Source organism: Pipistrellus kuhlii, unplaced genomic scaffold (assembly GCF_014108245.1).
Source record: "Pipistrellus kuhlii isolate mPipKuh1 unplaced genomic scaffold, mPipKuh1.p scaffold_m20_p_3, whole genome shotgun sequence".
Taxonomy (NCBI): Eukaryota; Metazoa; Chordata; class Mammalia; order Chiroptera; family Vespertilionidae; genus Pipistrellus; species Pipistrellus kuhlii.
Window position 1 is genome coordinate 154,078,330 of NW_023425529.1, and position 23,355 is coordinate 154,101,684.

Consider the following 23,355-nt stretch of genomic DNA (forward strand, 5'->3'; position numbering starts at 1 on the left):
TGCTGAATACCTTGGGCATTCAGTTGAGACTCCAGTCGTCTTGTCTTACAGAAATTCCAAAAGCTCGTGCCTTGATAGTAAAGCTAAGGTAGCCCCCAAATAAAGGCTACTCTAGACCAGCCTAAAATTGGTGTTTGAAGGGTCAAGCTTATATCTGACTTCAATACCTGCCAGAACAAACACAACACTCTTCAAGGAAAATTAAAAACAAAATCAAAACCCAATAACAGAATATTCACAAATCCATCCTTTAATGAAGAAATATTAGGCATAAAAAGGTGTGAACATAATTAGGGTAAAATTAAATCAATGGAACTAGGCCCAGAAATGACAGCAATAATGGAATTAACAGACAAGGATTTTAAACTGCTAATATAAATATGCTCAAAGATTTAAAAGAAAACATGAATATAATGAAAATGGAAATTAAAGATATAAGAAGAACCAAATGTAATTATAAAGCTAAAAAGCACAGTATCACAAAAAAAAAAAAAAAAAAAATTAGCCAGATGGGTTTACCAGCTCATTAGACTGCAGAAATAAAGGTTGAAGAACAGCAGTATGAATTACTCAAACTGAAGCACAGAAGACAGTGATTTCAGTAATTATCACTAATCTATGAGATACATATCATTAAACCCATTTTATAGGTGAGGAAACTGAGGTATGGAATGGTAAGGAGCTTGCTAAAGGTCACACAGCAATAAGGATGTGGAAAGAAATGTATTGGGACATACAGGTGGGAGAGAGAGAGAAAGTGCTGAGATTTAGGAGAAATTACAGAGAGGAAGTAATGGCTACATTCCCTGGGGCTTCAAGTTTGCCCCACAGGGAAGTGGGGCATAGCCTTCAGGCTGAAGGAATAATAACAGAGGGAGAGAGGCATGGGAATGCCTGAGAGCTTTTTTTTCTCATAGTTCAGTTTCTTCAGAGGTCCTTGGTGATTAAAAAATATGTAGATTTAATAGAGAACTAGGCAAATTTCTTCCAATTCACAACACATGTCCTTCCTTCTTCCCCACTCTCTGTGTGACCTGAACCTTAAAATATTCTCCTTGGCTCCCAGACTCCTTTAGTGACAAGGCCCCGTGCAGCACAAGCAGAAAATGTGGGAGAACCTGCTCCTTCTGTCCCAGTCTCTGCTACAGGTGCTGGAGTGTTCATGGTGCTGTATTTTGAGCTGCATAACCCAAACCTTAACTTGTACACTGAGTGGCCAGATGATTATGATCTCTGAATACATAATAATCTGGCCACTGAGTTATGTCCTATATAATAAAAGGCTAATATGCAAATTGTTCCCTCGACCAGGAATTTGGCCAGCAGGCAGGACGGCTAACTGCCCATGTCCCCTCCTCCGGGCTAGGCTGGCCAGACCCCACCCATGCACGAATTCATGCATGGGGCCTCTAAAATATATATAATTTTTTTTAGAGGCCCCATGCATGAACACACACACACACACACACACACACACACACTGAGTGGCCAGAGTATTATGCGTTCAGAGGTCATAATAATTGGGCCACTCAGTGTACATTTTTACACAGTGGTTAGAAGGTGAAGAATTGCCATGCTTAGCCTGGCTCCCCTTGAACCATGTGGAGGAAAAATAAATTTTATATGTGATTTTTTTTTCTCAACTCAGAATTTTTATTTTTCTTAGTTCAAAAAGTATAAAATTTGTAAATCAGGAATAAGGCCATAGTTTTAATCACATTATCTCAAATTGTTCAGAATACATACATCTATTACCATTTCCTATGGAATGAATTGTGTCCCCTAAAGCTCTAACTCTGCAATGTGCTGTATTTGGATATAGGGCGTATAAACAAGGTAATTAAGGTTAAATGAAGCCATGGGGTGGGGGTCCTGACCTGATGGGATTAGTGTCCTTATAAGAAGCGACACCAGAGAGCTTGCCCTCTCTCTTTCCACCTCTTTCTCTTTCTCTCTCCCCCTAGGAAAAATGGAGATTCCTGCCTCCATTTTAAAGAAGCAGAGGATGATTATCAGGATGGTTCAGTAACTAGTTATAAAGGGCAAGTAAGTGGCAGAGAGAGACCTATTGGAATCCCCAGGCTGTGCTTTAAGCCATCATGCTACTGAATCATAACTATGAATCCAGATTTTGGAAGCAACTTTTCATTTTCTGCTATTTATTTGCAGATGCCGCCCCAGGATATCTCTTCTATCATGCTTTGTGTTTGCATGTTTGGTGTAACACTTGGAGGCCTTCTGAGACGGATGTTGTTGATGCATGTCATCTCCTCTGAGTGTCAGTTGGCCAAGCTTCCTCAGATGTGGAGGACGCACAGGCAGCCTCTGACAATCCTGTGACAGAGCGGTGAGTAGTGTGAGACAGCCATTTATTTTGAAGCTGATTTTAGTGTCACAAATGCTGTATCATCTGTGTAAAACCAGTGCTACTGTTTAAATCAGACTGTTATTTTTTTAAGAGCATAATGTTGAGACACAAACCTATTACTGCAGTTATTGTTAATTTCAGTGATGATTTTCCTAACAAGTGTTCTCTGGTCAGCACCAAAGTCAGAATAAATCAAAATGAAACATCCTGGAGATGAAAGGGAAGGAATGCCAACCTGGAGATTAAAGGGAAGGAAATGAGGCAGTGGCTTTTGAAAATATTTTTAAAAGTAGAGACTCCTAAGTTAACCAAGGCCTGTGATCTTCTACAAATCACATGTGGACTTTTGTATGTGTTTACTTATGTATTTTTTTTTATTTTATTCTTAAAGCTGTCTGTTACTCATAAATGGTAAAGAACTGCTTTAGGGAATCTTCTCTTGTCACCTCTGAATTTAGACTTCACTTGCCAAACTAAAGCAGGCAGGCAGTACTCACTAGTCCCAGTGACAGGCAGTTAGACAGATGCAGGCTTGATTTTTATTGGAACCAGAAAAGCTAAAAATTGAAGACCAGAATCAGTGACCCTATGAACTTACATGGTTCCTGCCCTTGAAGAGTTTCTGATCTCATGGAGCAAAATTTGAGATCCATTTCAAGTCTCTACCTTTAATTTATATATCTATCTTAATATATAAAAACTCTGGGTTATAATGACCAGTAATTACTGAGGGCTGAGGGGCCTGCAAATCAGGGCCAAAGAGAGGCCTGAAGAGAGAAGCAGGGACTGATCTGTTACCTCTGTGGCAGCTTTTGATCAGCACTTGCCTCTCTCTTTCTCTCCCAGTCTGGCCAGCAGCCTGCCTCCATTTCTCTCCAGGCCTCTACCAGGGTTGCTGATCAGCCCTGCCTTTCTGATCAGACCCCATTGATAGGCCCAGAGTCGCTGGCTGGCATAGGAACCAACCAATCAGAACCAAATGTGGGTGCTATGAAGAACAAATGGCTGCCTAAAAGGTGGAGCTTTTGATGCTGACTGGCATAGAAACCGACCAATTGAAATCAAATCTGGATGCTGTGGGAAACCAATGGCTGCCTAGGAGGTGGAGTTTTTGACATTGATTGGCATAGGAAACAACCAATCAGAATCAAATATGGGTGCTATGAAGAACCAATGGATGCCTAGGAGGTGGAGCTCCTGACACTGACTGCATAGACACCAACCAATCAGAAACAAATGTGGGTGTTGTGGGGAGCCAATGGCTGCCTAGGAGCCAGAGCTTTCATTGCTGACTGGCATGGAAACCAACCAATCAGAACCAAATCTGAATGCTATGGGGAACCAATGGCTGCATAGGAAGTGAGTATTTTGACATTGACTGACATAGGAACCAACCAATCAGAACCAAATGTGGGTGCTGTGAGGGGCCAATGGCTGCCTAGGAGGCAGAGCTTTTGATGATGACTGGCATAGAAACTGACCAATCAGAACCAAATCTAGGTGCTATGAGGAGCCAATAGATGCCAAGGAGGTGGAGCTGTTGATGCTGACAGACATAGAAACCAACCAATCAGATCAAAATTGGCCAGCAGAGTAGGACAGTTGGGGGCAAGATCAGGCCTACAGGGGAGGGCCATTGGGGGCGAGATCAGGCTAGCAGGGGAGGGCAATTAGGGGCTATCAGGCAGAGGCAGTTAGGGGCAACCATGCCAGTTAGGGAGGGCAGTTAGGGGTGATCAGGCAGGCAGGTAGAAGCAGTTAGGGGCTATCAGGCAGGCAAGTGAGCAGTTAGAAGCCAGGGATTGGGTCTAAACTGGCAGTTGGACATCCTATAAGGGGAGAGGGTACAGCCTGAGCTGAGGGGACATCCCCCAATTGGAGAGGGTGAAGGCTGGGCTGAGGCAACTCCCCCCTATGCATAAATTTTGTGCACTGGGCTTCTAGTATGGATATAAAGAGCCAGGGTCCATAACATCTACAATAAAATGACTGAAGGCTCAACCTAACACCAGAAGCCATGGCAACCCTACACTGACTGTCTCACTGTGGGCACCTCAGCAACCCAGCACTGACTGCCAAGGGAACTGTGATCAGACCTGGACAGAGGCCAGGAGAGAAAAGCAGGGTCTGATTGTAGCCCTGTGGCAAGTTAGTGCTGGGTCGACACGGTGGAAGTCAGTTCTGCAGTCAGTGAACATAGGGTCAATAAATATCTCTTTGAGATGAGTTGAGAATATAAAGTACAGTGTAGAGCAATTACTTATATTATTTCACATAAAACTCTTTTCAACTAAGATATTTTCCTTTATTTAAAATGTATTTTTATTGTTAAAAGTATTACAGATGTCCCTATGTTTTAGGCCCCCCCCCCCCCCCCATTGATCTCCTCCACCCTGCACCTACCCCTTCCAGGCTTTTGCCAGACTATTGTCTGTGTCCATGGGCTATTCCTATCTAATCCATAAAAATTTAGAAATATTTAGAGAAAATGAAATAAAAGATATGCCAGATAAAATATTGAACAGAAGAGCTGAAGTTGCTGTATGAATCCTGGATACAGGCTTGAAGCCAAAACAAAACTTATGAGATAAAGTTAGTCATTGTAACATAGCAAAAGGTTTCTTTCACTAAAGAGATATGATGGTTCTCAATACTTATACACATAATAGAACAGTGTGGGGGTTCAGAATGAGCCTCACCAACATGTGTCTCAGTGATATGCAGATTTTTGAGCTAAGGGCAATTTTAGCTTCAGGCTCAAGTGAAAATTCTGCCCCTCCCTTTAACTACCTAAAATTTTTTGACTTAAAGGCCTTGTCCATAATAAGACATTATCCTATATAATCAAAGGCTAATATGCAAATCAACCAAACAGCAGAATAATCAGTTGCTATGATATGCACTGACCACCAGAAGGCAGATGCTCAATGCAAGAGCTGTCCCTGTTGGTCAGTGTGCTCCCACAGTGGGAGTGCTGCTCAGCCAGAAGCTAGGCTCATGGCTGGATAGCACAGCAGTGGTGGTGGGAGCCTCTCCTGCCTCCACAGCAGCGCTAAGGATGTCCTACTGATGGCTTAGGCTCGCTCCCTATGGGCCTAAGTCATCAGTCAGACATCCACTGAGGGATTCTGTGGGGAGCTCTCCTATGGGGGGCAGGGCCTAAGCCATCAGACGGACATCCACTGAGGGCTCCTGAACTGAGAGAGGGTGCAGTCTGGGCTGAGGGACACCCCCTGAGGGCATGAATTTTGTGCACCAGACCTCTAGTAACTATATATCTATGTTTGTATCTGTACACAGGGGTGTATAAAAGTAGATTTACAGTTGTGAGTATGCAAAACAGAGTTTATTACTGTGCTATTTATTATTATTTTTTCCATATGAACAACTTAAAACTACTTTGCCTACTGCTATATATGTATATGTATACTTATATATATATTATATATGTATTTGTATATGTATTTATGTATGTATTTCCTAAGAATGTGTGTATGACACTTAAAAACTGTGATTCTACAGAGTCTTTGTTCATTCTTCTATAGATTTCAAAAATTAAAAAAATTTTAGGGAACACTACATCCCACCTTATGAAACTGATGATTAGGTGAGTTGACTACTGCAGCGGTCGCCAACCTTTTGGATCTCACAGACCACCAGTGGTCCATGCACCACCTTTGGTGACCGTTGGTTGGCAAAGGACAAAAAGGGAAATAACCAGTTCAAAGCCACCTCTCAGGTTTGGGATAGAGCCTCAGCTGCCTCTGCCAATGAAATTCTTTACTTAGGAGCCAGGGTCAGCTCTCTCAGATCTGGGAGTTTCATGGGACAAAGGTGAAATGACACAATGACTGCACTTCAGCTCTGTTGGTTCATGGGCACGTGTTACACATAGTATGAGAAATTATTTCTCCTAAGGATCATCTTTAACTTAAGCAGCATGTCCTGAAGATGTCTTACAAGGGCAATCAAGACCTCGTCAGGGGACTAAGTGGGAGGAAGTTATAATGTACAAGGTGAGTCTTTGGAGACTCTGAAAAACCCATTAACGGAGAAGTTATTAATGTCTTTTTTTATGCAGCTATAGTGCAGAGGCAGACCCCAAAGAAACCCATCCACATTATAAAACATATTACAGAAATTCATTTTTAAAAATTGGAGAACACTATAAATGAAGTTTTGAGGTAGAGACTGAATATGTGCCTAGCCTCATGGGCCAGTGGAAGCTTTTCTAGAGAATAAAGGTAACTTCTCCTTAGTCTTTTTTTTTTTTTTTTTTTTTTTTTTTTTGAGACAAAGAAACAGAACAAAATTTTCTACTATAAAATTTGATTTATTGTTCTACTGATCTTATATTTAATTTTTTCCATTTTAGTTTTATTGCTCTTATATTTAATTTTCTTCTTAACATCTTCAGGCCTCTGTTAACTTGAATTTAACTTTTAAAATATAGCACTATTAAAACTTCTTTAGGCATGGATGTGATACTCAGTTAAAGGAGTTCCTGTAAGAATAGTAGAATATTCTTACACTGGTAGAATATAATGATAGATTATTTTTCCATGAAACCATGACTCTGGACTATTATCAGAGGGAATTAACCATAATATTTTTTTCTCATAGAAGTGACAGATTTGCATTCATTTTTATTAGACAAAATTTTGTAATCAGGAACTGTGACATTCATTTTTTATATCTCTTCCTGATAGCACAGACCTGGTAAACAGTAGATGAACAATAAATGCTTGTCAGATGAATAAATTCTAAGTCCATTAAATCTTCGACCATACACAATCAAAGACTTCCTTCTAAAAAAAATATATTTTATTGACTTTTCACAGAGAGAAAGGGAGAGAGATAGAGAGTTAGAAACGTCGATGAGAGAGAAACACCAACCAGCTGCCTCCTGCACACCCCCCACCGGGGATGTGCCTGCAACCAATGTACATGCCCCTGACTGGAATCGAACCTGGGACCTTTCAGTCCGCTCTACCATTGAGCCAAACAGGTTTTGGCAAAGACTTCCTTCTACATGTCAGGCTCTCTGCTAGTTACTGGGCCTTCAGAGATAAATAAGATGTCACTTTTACCTTCAACGACCTTAGGGTCTGGTGAGGTCATAGAGAAAAAGGGCCATTTCTACCAGTGATGAGGTGAGGGAGGGAGAAAGAGGAAATACAAGCAGGGCCTCCCCAGATAGACCAAGGAGGAAGGGCATTTCAGAGAGAGAGGGAGCAGCAGGCCCAAAGACAGGGAGGAGTGAGGCTGCCACCCAGGGTGTCTAGATTCTTGACTCATCAACATTGATCCTGACTGTGACAAAAAGGCAGCCAAAGACTGATGCTGGAGACTGTGAGTGTGTTGGATCACAGTGAAGGACTTGAGGATCCATGAACCATGGCCACGACACCCCAGCAACATTTTAATCAGGTAGTTTAATGCTCTCAAAGAACATCTTTTTAAACAATAATAATCTCTGAAGAAGTGCATGGAACAACTGGATCAGCATTGAGCAAACACAAAAATGTTTTTTGAATCCAGTTCTCTTAATTCTTGGGGCATAGTGATAGGTAGAAGGAAAAGTGGTAAAGACAAAAGGAAATCACCAAATACAACTTTACAAATCTTCACTTGAATTTTGTTCAATGCTAGTCCCATTGCCACTGCATACTTTTGTGCACCATAACATCTTTAAGGGCAAGCCAAGGGTGGTACATCTTCTCCAGAAGCCTGTCAGTGAGCCAGTGATGCTGCCAATGCCTTTGTGTAATGTTCCTCATTGCCCACACACCCTGCACAGTTTCCTGCTTCTGGTTTTAAGATACAAGAGGGAGTGATCAGGCAAAAGTTTAGCTGTCTGGTCTTTGATAAATCATTAATTGCTTTTATGTGTTAAAACATAGTATTGGAATAAGTGATTCTTCGAGCCCTCAAATTCTCAGACAGTAGCAATTTCTTTTTGACCTTTAGGATAATTTATCTAGCTTGTTAATTTGTCCTGAACTCTAATTTTTATTTTCTTCCTCTCTGTTTCTTTGTTTATCCTTTATATCCCCTTTAATTTTTTTCCCCCTGGGTTACAACTCAAGTTAAAATACAGATATGAGGGATTTTAAAAGTATTTCTTTATTTTTAATTTTACTTTATTTTTGCTGTCACTATTTATCCCCTCTATGCCTTCTTCCATCTCCACACACCTCCCTCCCCAGATTATTTTTAATAGTGTGAGCTGTGCTGGAGACTTTAAAGAGGATATTTCACAATTGAATTTGAAACCTTACCAAGATGGGTTTTAAATTTTTATTGTGAAGCTGATGAAAGCTGTTTCCACCTCCCACGATTTCGCATCTAATAACAGGAAGCGATCTCTCCCCCAAAACCCACCTGGGGACCTCAGGTTAGGGACCTTTTGCATGTCCGGGAATCAAAGGTGGTCCACGGGTGGGAGATTGTCTATACACGAGTCCAGTTTGTTTTCGGCATAATCTGCCTTTCTTCCCTCTCTTTTTCTAACTCCCCTCCACAACCTCCAGTCCTCACATGGGGACAATTCACAGTTTTGTCAGGTGGCTGGTTAGAAACAGCAAGTGTGCTGTGCTTGGAGAAGGGCCATAGCCCTTGCCTCGGGCCACTCAGCTGGGAAAGGCCTCCTGAAGATTTGAAGTTGCAGGGGAAATGCAAACCAGGTTTCTGGGCTCCAAGGGAGGAATGGAATCAGTGGAATCGTAATAAAATATGGCTGGGAGTGCAGCTGTGGGCAGGTCACCCCATTTAAAATGTTTTTTTATTTTATGAGCTATCCTACATTGCCTGCTCAGCATTTCATAGGAAATTTCAGAATCTACCTACTGTGTGGAAAAGATGGGAACAACTAAAGTGGATGTATTGGTTGTTTTAGCATAGCAATGACGCCTCACACAGGAGTGTTCTGGGTAGATAAGGTTTGCAACCTGTGGGTTTAGATAGAGAAGGTTAAAATGCCGTCTGTGTTGGAGTGATGTGGCATGATGGAAGTGTGTGCATGTGTGTGCCTTACTCACGAGCTCCTTTCTGCCAGCAGCTAAGGAAACTTAGAGGGTCCTTTTGCGGCTTCATTTCTAAATGTTCAAGTGAAAAAAATATATAGAGAGAACTTAAGACATCAAAATAACACTCAAAATTACTGATACATTGGGTTCATCAGGGTGACTTTTAGGTGATAAATATTTCTTTCTTAGGAACGAAAATGTTTCATTTTGCAACTTAAAAATGTTAGCAATCAGCATTATACTTGCTTTGTACCCCTTGATGCTCAAAATAATGCAAACAGGAAAATAAAGTCATTTCTCTCAAAAGAACATCGTTGAAAATACTACATGGCATGAGGTTAAGGGTACTCCTGAAGGGCTTCACAAAGTTATGATTGAGGGGACATTCTTTTTCCAATTTTACCTTGAGGAATGATGTGATTTGTACTTGTTCAGTAAGTTTTACTTTTAGATTTTGAAATAAAACAAGAGTTCCCACACACAGACATGTATTAGAGGCCAAGTTAACTCCTGTTGGGTGGGCTATCCAGGGGATCCTGTAATGAAGGTCTGGGCTCTTAGCCACAGAGGAATTAAGATGGTTCTTTGGATTTTGCTGCTATGTTACCTAGAACTTTGAGTGGAGGGATCACTGACTTGATTGAACAAAGATTCTCATCTTGGTGACCTTCATTCTCCAATTGTCACCATCTTTGCTATGAGCACTGCCATACCAACAATGTTTTGGTAATTATAGTTGAACTAGAGGTCTGGTGCACGAATTCATGCACGGGTGGGGTGCTCCCTGGTCAAACTCCTGGTCAAAATCCCAGACAAGGGGACAATTTGCATATTAGCCTTTTATTATATAGGATGGGAAACAATGTTATTATCTTCTGCTCCTGCTTTGTTTATTCTCCCAAAATGTCTTTGGATAATAAGCTGCTATTAGCTGAGTTAGGCAAATGTAGTAGTTTCCTACTGCTGCTGTAACAAAGTGGGGTCACATAAAAAACAAATCTAGACTAAGATAAGGAGACACTTTATTCAAAAGCATTATTGAAAGAGGAGTGGAGGGGTTACTGCAATAGGGGTAACTGAGATCTGCAAGCATCTCCAAAGTCAACCATAAAAAGGCTTCTCTTTTATGAGGAGTGAACAAAGCTGGAGAGAATTGGATGAGTGAGAAGGGTAGCATGGTCAATCACAGAATGCTTCACCCTGAGGTCAGCCTATTCTTAGGAGAGGACATTAAGAAGGGGCTGTATGCTGTATCTACTTGAGGTTAGGTCAAAGTTCAGGATCCTAGAGGAAGTAGAAAAACGTAACCGATGTTTGATTAACATGGATTTTGTTTCAATCTGTAACGTGGATCAAATAATTCAACTAATCATTTATGAGGCAAAGAATGGGGACTTGAAGGGTCTGTGGCTAGTCTTGTTTAGGTAAACAAGGGGGCATCCTTGAGTCTTATCTAAGTCATACAGGGAAGACGGGTTCTTTGTCATGAGCCATTTCCCAGAGCACAGAAAGGTAGAGTGATTCCTTATGATGGGCTGTTTCTCAGGATTGCAGAGCTCAGGTGAAGTTCAAAGTTATCAGTGGCTTAACAAAACACAACTTTATTATCTTACACTTCTGGAAGTCAGAAATCTCGCATGGGTCTCACAGGTGAAAGACATGGTGTTGGCAGGACTCAGTTTCTTACTGAGGCTCCAGGGGAGGATCTGTTCTCAGCTTCTAGAGAGAGGCTGCTGTATTCCTTGCAGTCTTCAAAACCAACAATGGATGGCAGAGTTTTCCTCACATTGCATCTCTGACACTGACCCTCCTGCCTTGCTTTTTCATCTGGATGATCTAGGATAACCTTTTAATTTTAATATCAGCTGATTAGTAACATTAATTCAATCTACAACCTTAATCTTCCTCTGCCACACGGTAACATATTTCCAGGTTCTAGGATGTAATAACTTAGACATCTTTGGAGGTCATATTTTTTGCTTAGCATTGTACATCTCTTGAATAATGTATGGAAGGTTACAAAAAGACCTATCTTACTAAATATGACTTTTTGAGTAATTACACTTTTTTTGTCTAATATTTTTGAGTACTTATAATTTTTTGACTTAAGGCAACAATTCTCAAACTTTTTCATCTTGTGTCCTTTCCACACTATTAATATTTCTTAAGGACCCCAAAGACCTATAGTTTATGTGGGTTATATCTATTGATATTTGCTGCATTAGAAATTAAAACTGAGAAACTGAGAAAATTAAACACATTTATTAATTTATTTTAAATGTCCATAATAAACACATTAAATACTAATGTGAGTAACATTTTAATTAAAAATAAACATATTTTCTAAAACAAAATTTTAATGAGTAAAGTGGCATTGTCTCACATTTTTGCAAATCTCTTTCTGGTGTAAAGTCTGGTTTGAGAGAAGACAGCTGAGTCTTGTATTTGATTCTGCATTCAATCTGTTGCAATATGTTGTTTGGGTTAAAGTATATGAAGACCATCCAGCTTTACACAGATATGCAGGTGGAAAATGGGGGAGTATTTCAACAGCCTATACAGATAATTGTGGATATATTTCTTTGATATTACACAAAAATTTGACAAATGGGGGAAATGTTAAATTTTAAAAGGTTAATTGCAATGTGGAATATGAAAATACATCAATGAGTTTTTTGTAGTCTATTACTGTAGAATCCTGTGGCCTCGCATTTTGAATAGATCTTTTACTCAGCCATGAGTAAAGAGAATTTACTTATTCATAGATAATTTGAAAAATATGAATTCTCAGAGTTATGCAGATCTTCCAATTGTCAAATTTTAAGTATGACATCAAAAATAATATTTGTTAATATTATTACCAGTTTCATCAGAAAATACTAAGTTTTGGGAAGCTCACATTGCCAATACAAGTTTTCTAAGTTTTCCCTTGTCTTTTGAAAGATAGATTTTGTCACTGCCAGTACCTCTGCCTTTCCCTTGTGTTGACTTTTGCACTAATGGTGCTAAAGCAACAATGAGTAAAACTGCAGATGCCTGAGCATTAATAATGGCAGTGACAGCAAACTGGGCTGACATGACATTCTTTACCACACACAGTAAAAGCAAAGCAACAAAAACCAGTTTTACTTAAATAGGTTCATGATGAAGTAATATAAATAATTAATTTTTATTAAACCTCAACTCTTTAGTACATGTTTTAAAAATATTAGTAATGAAATGGCAGATGTGTATATTGACTTCTGCTACATACCAAAATACGGTGTCATCTTCAAGGAATGACTTTGTGCTGTTGGTTAAGTTGATTTTTAAATATTATATAACAATATTTTTACTTGAAAGAATTTTGGACAGAAACTGTGATTTCTGAAACTTGGGTGTTTGGCCCATATATCTCCAAATGGGCCAGTCATTTCAAGGAAAATAGCTAACAGTGAAAAAGAAAAGGCAAGTGATAACTGAGTCTTATTTTGCAAATGGTTTAGCTGTATGAAAGTTCTTAGGGACTCCAGGATTGTTGTGGAATATTTTTTGAGAGCCTTTATATTGTTATCTGCAGAAGGAAGTGAAGGATATCACCTTTGCTTCCATTACCAGAGGCTTTCTGACATAATTTCTGATCAGTGACTTTCAATCAAGTTTTAAGCAAGCTGGAAAAACACACACCTTCAAACCCCGTTTACTCATAGTGGGATATCTATCCATTGGGTGCATCAGTAGTTGACTGTCTGTTGGAGGGGCTATTGTGTCTGACTTGCTGCTTGGATCCTGCTTTTGACACCCTGGTTACTTTGCTGATCTGTCTTGAGCTAACAGTGGTGAGGCAGTCAGTCCTGGGGTCCGACTGGGTGAAGGCTCTTGACCAATTTTCACGACACCATAAATCTACGAGGGGTCAAAGGGTCATCGCCCTGGATGGCAAGGAGAAGGCACACTTCTTCGTGCAAGTGTGTGTGAAGGCCTTGCTGGCAGTGGTTCTGCACTGAAGCGCCTCTGAAGTTTGGAGTTTCTCAACCAAAGTAACTCCTAGATGCAGGGGACCTTTTCTTTTGTGAACTTTCACTGATGTCCACATAGCAGCCCGCCAATGCTGCAAAGCATTCACTGCTGGACATCCCCAGGCTTAGTCACACTATTGCTCTGCTCCAGCCAGTCCATGCACAAGTCAAGTGCTCCCCGCGTCAAGCAGTAAACACAACGCAGCCCCTAGAGAGTGTATCTATTCCAGCAGTCAGGTGTCTGTGCCTCACTACCTCTTCATGAACCGGAATAAGAGAATTTTCCTATTTGTCTCTCTTCAGCTAAATGAAATTCTTCAGGCATTATCTGCAACTGCTGAGTCTTAATGCTTCCTTTCAAATTTCAATCAGCTACACAAGGCAGATGTGCTTGTCTCCTGTGAGTTTCTTGTCATTTGTAAGTGCCACTTTGTAGTTTTAGTATCTTCTCAAATGTCAGGGCTCTGGCATGGTTCTAATTTTAGTCCCTCTCGATCTTTCCTCCATTGTTTATAGAAATGGCAGAAAACACCCCCTGCTCAGTAAGGATAGGCTAAGCACTTTGTCACATGTGGCTTAAAGTTCTGGATTCACCTGGTTCCTTGAAGACATTTTTTTTTTTTTTTCAGTCACAAGGGGGATTACATTATCAACAAGAGGTATTTGGTTCCCAGAGCAGATGTTGGAATTACAGGATATACTCTGTTGTCCAGGTTTTGTTGCGCTTTCCAATTCCTCGGCATTGCAGAGTCATGAAGGACTATTAAGCTGTAATGAATGAGTTGTTCAGTTTATTAAATGTGATAGTATGCCTCTAATTTGGCTTAATCAAATAGTGCTTTATTTCCTCTTACAGCACAAAATCCAGGATGGCCTGGTGGTTCTGTGACGTCCCATGTCTCAGCCCCCTCCTGTCATTTGCCCTCCCATCCTTACCTTAGGGCTTTTGTCTTCCCATTCATCATCTCATGGTTATAGGACAGAGGCTCCAGGGCCAGCTGGTATTCCGGCTCCAGGTTGGAGGAAGAGGAGGAGCCAGCAGCCCATCTCCTTCAGAGGCTTTTGTCTGTTCTTATTTGGGAGAGGATGGCATCTCCAGAGATTTTTGCCTAAGTCAGTGAGCCAGAACTATCTCATGACCCTGTTCCCCACCTCTGCACCTCCTGCTCATGCAAGGGAGGCTGTGAGGCTGAGTGTTTCCAGTAGGATCTGCTGCTCCCCTGAACAAAATCGAAATTCTTTGGGAAACAATAGGGGGGAATATTTAGTGTATAATCTGGCAGAGGTATCCATCTTAATTCTATTCTGAGACCAATGACCAGTCTTTCTAGTTTCTGATACATGCTTCTCTAGACTATGAATGTTTTTCCAATTAATCTTATGTCATTTCTCACTTAGAGTCCTTGGCAGGTTGCATGTATCTTGGTAAACACACACACACACACACACACACACACACACACACACATGCACACACACACACACACACAAATTACCTCAAGTATATTGTGAGTTGCATCCATAGACCTTCATTTTGGAAACTGACACACGCTTGGGTCTTGTCTCATAACCTTGAGTCTCCTAGTTTTCTAGTCTGTGTGCCCTTATGATCCTCAATAACTGGATTTTTATGAGCTTTATTCCCTTAGATTCAAAGCACTTTACTACCCATTCTGAATTCAGTTTTTTTCTTTAGACCACTGGAAAGTCACACATCCGGTGACCCATAGATACTTCTTAGAAAGTCTCAAAAGCTTTAAACAGTGATCTTCCCTGGATAGGACAAAAAGAGGAATTTGTGCCTCATAATGCAGCTGTTTTCTGTATTATGTACATAAACCCTGAATGCACTCTAACCACATTCCCTGAACTTAATGTATTTGAATTGTCAGGGGGACCAGGGAGAGGCTCTGATTGAGGATTTTCCCCTGATATTGCTGCTTTTCTGGTCAGGGGAGGATTGATGCAATTATTTGGACAGGAAATCTGAATTCCTAATTTTCTTTCCCAGTAGGATGAATGCCGGGTAAAACTTAGCATTCTGGAGCTAGTAGGGGATCTGCACAACTCTGTTCAAATGCCTGTATTTCACAGACAAGGACACTTTGCTTCAGGGAAAGTGACTTATTAGAAGTCATATCTAGGCTTAGAATCCAAGTTTTTTCCCTAGGACAAAGTCATAGGGTTTTGTCCTAGATTAATTTTTAGGGGTAAGATTTTATCTTACTTTGCTTTTCTCCTTCACTTAGGAAGGCTGGAACCACCAAAAAACCTGACCAGCTGGAGGAGCAGTGGGTCCCTCTGGGACACCCAGCTACCTGGTACCCACGGGTAGAACTGATTCAGTTTTTGTAAAGGCATTAAAGGATCTCCACCAAGCCTTCTTATATTTTCTATGATGTTGAGCACCTTAGTTTTTCCTCCTTCTGCACTAAAAAGTGTGTTGTTACCACACGTTATATCATTGCAATTGGCTTATATAATTAATCTGGAAGAAAAAAAGGTGTTGGATTTCAAAGAAAAGTCAGAAATTTATTTTATTTTATTAAAAATGTATTTTATTGATTTTTTTTTACCGAGAGGAAGAGAGACGGATAGTTAGAAACATCGATAAGAGAGAAACAATGATCACCTGCCTCCTGCACACCCCCTACTGGGGATGTGCCCACAACGAAGGTACATGCCCTTGACCGAAATCGAACCTGGGACCTCCCAGTCCGCAAGCTGATGCTCTATCCACTGAGCCAAACCGGTTTCAGCCAGAAATTTATTTAATTCACCTTAGTGACATACCTTATTTAGTGCAGCAGTCTTCCATATACAGGAAGATCAATCACATCACAGATTTTCTTAATTGCACTTCACTCTTGAGTGCAATTAAAAGCATCTGTGCTGCCGAAACCGGTTTGGCTCAGTGAATAGAGTGTCAGCCTGCAGACTGAAAGGTCCCAGGTTCAATTCCAGTCAGGGGCATGTACCTTGGTTGTGGGCACATCCCCAGAAAGGGGTGTGCCGGAGGCAACTGATTGATGTTTCTCTCTCATCAATGTTTCTGACTCTCTCTCTCTCTCTCTCTCTCTCTCTTCCTCTCTGTAAAAAAAAAAAAAATAAAAAAAAAATAAAAATAAAAAATCAATAAAATATATTAAAAAAATTAAAAATATATATATATTAAAAAATAAAAGCATCTGTGCTGCACTGCATAATGCTTATAGTCTAAGACTTCATGAGCAGTTGCTGTGGATGGAACCCTATAATGTAGGGGATGCTTTTAAAATATACAGAAACCTGGGTTCTACTTCCCTGTTCTATCCCCCCAGGTTCTGGATTAATTGGTCTCAGGTGTGTGCTGGACATTGGAATTATTAGAAGAAAATGAAGCAAATCATCAAATTCCCAGGTGAAGCTAAAGTATATTCAGAGAGGAGATAAACATTTTTATGTGTTTATCAAAACGTTACATTTAAGTAATCAGTTTTCATGAACTTTAATATACATTTTATTTTGCTGTGTGAAATGTTACACATAGGTCTTTTAGTCCTATTTCTCTGACTACGTAGCATATACTTAGGATATATAGGGTGTCCAAAAAATGTATACACATACTTTGAATAATTATAAAGGCAGTGTTTGTTAAAATACATTTCATTTTCAAAATTGAGCTATGGGCTGTTAAAGTGTGTGTACAGTTTTGGGGACACCTTGTATAATAAAAGTAGATAGTGTGCTCAATGGTATCTCCTTTACAATTGTGGTTTTGTTGTAACTGCTTTTAAGGGCATAGTAATCAATCACACCCTATTGAGGTGGAGCTGGACTGAGCATAAGGAGAGGTGGTCAGATTTCATGTGTCATTAAATGATTCAAATCATTACTTAATAAAAATAATTAGTTCATTGGCACATAATAATAGTTTTTCCTCAATATCCATTCTTCTTTCTTCTTTAATCATAGAACTTCCAAATGCTAGCTGGGCAGATAATTTCCCAGGATAAAAATGAAATTCCCCAATCTTTTTCACAGCTGGTGTAGCCATATAATTAAATTCTTGCTGAAGTGATGTGAGCAGAATAGGTATAGGAATCTTTCAGGAAGGACCCTTACGGGAGGGAGTATGCACTTCTGCCCATTTCTCTTCCCTCTAGCTCATTCCTTCTGGCCAGAGCAGGGGCAGCCTTCTTGACTAATAAGGTTGTTGCCATAGGGTAGGGATGGATGAGGTCCTAGTGATTGTGGAGCATTATGTTTGATACATTTTAAAAAAATGTGTATTGAAACTAAAAGTACACACATGGGCCAATATCAAACTTAAAAATAAAGGATATTGAAATTATCTAAAAACGATGGAAGGGAAATTATTTCCAGCTTCAGCATTGTTATTTTGTGTTTTCTGTCTCATTAAGCTGAACTGGATTTATCGCCCATTCTGATTTACAGTTGGATGTGTTGATACTAATTGGAGGTGGGACAAGGTGAACAGAGTTTCTGGCTAAGTCTGGAAATGTATGTTCTGAAAATATCAGGGCCTAAGAAAGCCCGATTGATGCTGTTGGTACTTTTTCAGAGTACCTATCTTTTATCCACACTCCAGTTTGTTTTCATTATATTTTGGCTTTTTTAGTTGTCTTAATATTTTCAGTTTTCATTTTGATGAATTATGATCAAAGTTAGCAAAACCAAGAGGAAGAATAAATCAGAGAACTTGCTGCGTCAAGAAAATAAATTTCTTTATGAAGAACCTCAGGTAGTATTTCCTCAAGACCCAAACGTGTCACATGGGTTCTGAGCAGAGCAGGTCTCAAGAATAAAGTAATTAATCAAATGGACTAAACTTGAAGATGAACAGAAATAATTTTTCAAAGAATTTGAGTTTCTAGATGGAAGTAAACCACTGATATTTTGGTTTGTGATATCAGCTATTGCACCGTGGGTTTGATACATTTTTAAAAAATGTGTATTGAAACTAAAAGTATACACATGGATCAATAACAAACTCAGTTAAAAATATTGAAATTATCTAAAAATGATGGAAGAAAAATAGTGAAATCATAGTTCATTGTTGGATCAGAACTAGTCATTCACTATCATTGCACAAATATTAAGTGGCTTGATATGGGGATAGATGCACCACACACCAGGAGAGAGAAGTGGTCTTTAGTACCATTCAGGTAGTGATTCAAGCTATTTGCCTATTAATCTCCACTGGCCACAGTGGAATTTGTTACATGTCATTCTCTCAGTTTGTATAAGAAATACTGGATAAATTAAAGTATTACAGAAAATGTTTGTCTCAGAATTTATAAAAAAAAATATTGAAATCAGCAGGGAGTGTTCAACATGAGCAAAAAAGTGTGTTAAGGTATAAAAAGAATGGGTTATATAAGAAATCATGCCCAACCAACGTGGCTTAGTGGTTGAGTGTCAACCTATGAACCAGGAGGTCATGGTTCAATTCCAGGTCAGGGCTCATGTCCTGGCTGTGGGCTCCATCCCCAGTGAGGGTTGTGCAAGGGGAAGCATTGACAAGTTGACATAAATACATGAACAAAATAGTACAAATTAGTATGTATTACAGATTTCTTGATTTATATGGGATAAGATAAATTGGAAGATGGCACATGGTGAAAGAAACAAATAAGAAAAGCATTTTACTATGAATGAATTTTAAAATTTAAAGTGATTAATCAGATTATTTTGACAATGAATGGTTCACAATATTTTGTTTGATTCAAACCTGTGTCTGATGTAAATAGTTCATTATAGAGAACTAAAGGCACAGTGCATGAAATTCATGCACAGGGTGGAGGTAGGGAGGAGGGGGTCCCTCAGTCCAGCCTGTACCCCCTTGCAAGCTGAGAGCCACTATATATGTCTAACTGCTGGTTTAGGTCTAATCCTACAGGGACAGGGCCTAAACTGGCAGTGCAGGATCAGGCCTAAACTGGCAATCAGATATCCCTCTTGCAATCCAGGACCGCTGGTCCACCTGCCTGCATGCCTGATTGTCCCTCACTACTCTGCCTGCCTGATTGCCCTTAACCATTCTGCCTGCCTGCCTGATCACCCCTAACTGCTCACCTGCCTACCTGATCATCCCTAACCACTCTGCCTGCCTGTCTGATCTCCCCTAACCACTCTGCCTGCCTGATCACTCCTAACCACTTACCTGCCTGCCTGATCGCCCCTAACCACCTCTGCCTCGGCCCCTGCTGCAGTGGCTTTGTCCAAAAGGATGTTTGGAATTATGTTCCGAAGGTCATTAGGCTATCCAGTCTAATTAGCATATTACACTTGTATTATAATAGATAGAAGATAGCAGAAACCATATCATTGAAACCATATCATATCATATGTCCAGCTTATGTTTTACACATACATGGAAAACTAAAAATTCTTCTAATTTTTAGGTTCTGGGAGTCAGAGTAATTAATTAGATTGGGAATTTGTCTCTGTAGTAAAAGATGATCTTGACAATAGGGGGAAATAATGGAGTTTCTATTCTAAGAAACATCCTCCCCAAAGTAATCTCGCCTTTACTGGGACCAGATAAGCAAATTTTGAGAATTATTCCCTTTAGATTCTCAAAGAATAGTGAACTCATGAAAATGAAGAAATCTTAGTTTTATACTCTCAAATAAGAAAGTGTTAATGCTAATGGGTTTAATGAAGTGTAAATCCATCAATTTCACCTTTAATTTTATTTTACTGAGGTGAGCAAAAAGATTTTCTTACCGATGTCTACCAAGGCACAGAAATTTAAAGAGTTAAATATTTAAGTTATATATATTTGAAAACCTGTTTTGGGGCCACAATTGAGCTTGATTGCCATTCAGATCCACTGCATACTTTTTCTTTTTAAATTTTATTTCTCTGTATAATTGAAAACTATATATTATGACAACAAACTGATTTATTTCTTTTCCAAAAAAGGCAAAAACCAATAATCATATCCTATATAATTAAAACCTAATATGTAAATTGACTGTTACTCCAACACATAAGATGGCTGCCCCCATGTGGTAAAGGATGGCCGCCCCCATGTGGACACAAGATGGCTGCCACAAGATAGCCAGCAGGGGAGGGCAGTTGAGGGCAGTTGGGGGAGACCAGGCCTGCAGGGGAGGATAGTTAGGGGCAACCAGGTCAGCAGGGAAGGGCAGGAAGGAGTGACCAGCCTGGCAGGGGAGGGCAGTTATGGCAGTCAGGCTTACAGATGAGCAGTTAAGCATTGGTCAGGCTGGTAGGGGAGTGGTTAGGGCATGATCAGGCTGGCAGGCAGAAGTGGTTAGGAGAAATCAAGCAGGCAGGTAGGAGAGCGGTTGGAAGCTGGCAGTCCTGGATTGTGAGAGGAATTTCCCAGATTGGAGAGGATGCAGGTTGTGCTGAGGGACATTCCCCCCTTTCTTACCTCCCTCCCCCATGCATGAATTTTGTGCACCAGGCCTCTAGTTCTGTTATAATAGGCTAGAGGCCTGGTGCATGAATTCATGTGCAGGTGGGGTCCTGAGGTGGGCGTGGAATGTGATTTTCCCTCCAGACAGGCAGATCTGTCTGCTGACATTCTCGCTGGTTGTTGGGAGCCACCTGGTGGACACTTTTATATCCTTTCTTCCTTGTGGAGTATCTATGGAGGGGAAGCAGCCATGGAGCCCGAGGCTGACTTCCAGCTGTCAGATGAGTGGATTAAAAAAAACTGTGGTACATCTATACAATGGAATACTATGCTGCCATCAAAAAGAAAGAATTCTTACCATTTGCAGCAACCTGGATGGAATTGGAGAGCATTATACTAAGTGAAATAAGCCAGTCAATGAAAGAAAAATACCACATGATCTCACTCATTTGTGGATAATAAAGAACATTATAAACTGATGAACAAAAAGATAGGTACAGAGACAGTAAAGCATCAAACAGACTGTCAAATTACAGTGGGAAGGTTAGCTAGAGGTGGTGGAGATAAGAGATCAACCAAAGTCCTTGAATGCATACATTTAAGAATAACCAACAGATGTAAAACATTGGGGGGGGGGGGTGAGGGCATGTATGGGAGTGGGGTGGGGAGGGCAATGGTAAAATATGTACACATATAATAACTTAGTAAAAATAAAAAAAAGAGTAGGCTTCTTTCCCTCTGGCTGCCGGCACTCAGGAGCCAGTCTTCCCTCCCAGAGGGAGGCCCCATCTACCTGCTACAGCATGTCAGTAGGTGGCCTGGGCCTCTCTCTTTGGGGCGATCATGGAGCCCCTTTATTGATCACGCCCCTGACCAGTGACCTGGGCCTTCCTCTGTGGGGTGATCATGGGGCGATGGCTGAGCCCCGACCAATTGCATCACATCCACCTTGGCTGGCCTGGCACCAGTGGGTGTCATTGCATGGTCCCAGATGGTCATTCCACTGTTTGGCTGTTCAGTCGATTTGCATATTATGCTTTTATTATATAGGATACAGAAATACATGAAATTGATTTATACTTCTGTTTTGTTCATTATCAAATTTTAATTATGAGGATTTTGGTGGATTTATAAGATAAATTGCTCAGCTTATCTTTTTCCTAGCAGTTGAAAGACATGTAAGTATCTGACATGATTTGGTATATTAACAGTTAGAATAATTCACCCATGTATCTAGGGACATTTTTGGAAGTGGTCTTTCCCCCATTCATTCTTTGTTTATAGATAAGCTAGTAACCCTGCGCACAAATCTGTGTACCAGTAGCTCTCTGTGGGGCCTGGCTGCTCCACGCCCATTGCCCAGAGGCTCTCCACTACCCAGGGGCCCATCCGTGGCTGGGCGCAGAATGCTTACCTCATCGCCAGGGTGACAATGCAAGCATTCCTTCTTATCTCTAGCTGCTCTGTGACCATTGCCCAGAGGCCTTCTGTAGCTGGGGTGAAATGCTTGCCTCATCGCTGCATCGACAAAGCAAGCATACTGCCAGGCTATTCACACTGCCCGCTCTCAGTGGTCACCCCGCCCCCTGGGAATGGGGGACTCCAGCAGGGCTGAGAGGACTGGACACAGCCATTTTGTGGCTTTGGGCACTGCCATCTTTGTGACATAGTAACAATTAATTTGCATATTACCCTTTTATTAGGTAGGATTCATGCTTTCTGCTCTTTTAATTGACTTTGGCTGTTTTATACTGTTTTATATTGCTCTCCGGTATCTACCTTTTCTTCGAAGTATACATGAAAGGATACAAAGTATTCTATATTTGTAATTTTAACTTTTTACTACTTTGATTTTTTTTCTTGATTTGATATTTCTGTTACTTATCTTATTCACTAGGAATCAACCTTTATATTAATGCTAGAGGCCAGATGCATGAAAATTTGTGCAAGAATGGGCCTTCCTTCCTCTGGCTGCTGGCATTGCCTTTGCTCTGGCTGGAGCCACCTTTTCACTCTGGCCCAAAGCCACCTTTTTGCCTTCCCATGATGCCTAGAGGCAGGAGTGGCCAGGTGTGGTGCAGAAAGCCTGTGTTGTCACCATGGTGGCAACACAAGTGTCCTGCCCCGTCCCCAGCCACTTGGTGCCTGTGTATGAAAATTAACCTGCCATCTTTGTTGGGTTAATTTGCATACTCACTCCTGATTGGCTGGTGGGCATTGCAAAGGTACGGTCAATTAGCATGTTACTCTTTTATTAGTGTAGATATCTTAATTTAAAATTTCTTTACACTGATTTACTAATTGTTTCTTTTATATCCACAAATTTAGTATATTCTGGTTAACTTATTCTAAATACTAGAGGTGTTGTGTATAAAATTTGGGCATGAGGAGGTGTCCCTCAACCCAGCCTGCACCCTCTCTAACCTGGAGTCCCTTTCAATCCAGGAGAACTGGCTCTTAACCGTTCGCCTGCCTGCCTGCCTTATTACTCCTAACTGCTACTGCTTGTCAGCTTAATTGCCCCCTAACCACTTCCCTGACGACCTGATTGGCACCTAATTTCATTTC

At 40.6% G+C, this 23,355-nt stretch overlaps 1 long non-coding RNA gene across 1 annotated transcript in view; it reads left to right on the top strand.

The window, feature by feature from the left end:
- The first annotated feature begins 2,173 nt into the window (after positions 1-2,173).
- The window catches only part of LOC123653268, a 52,723-nt gene continuing 31,541 nt past the window's right edge, over positions 2,174-23,355 (top strand). Inside the window, exon 1 of the long non-coding RNA XR_006742975.1 lies at positions 2,174-2,347. This is a non-coding gene — a long non-coding RNA (uncharacterized LOC123653268). The remainder of the gene's footprint in view (positions 2,348-23,355) is intronic.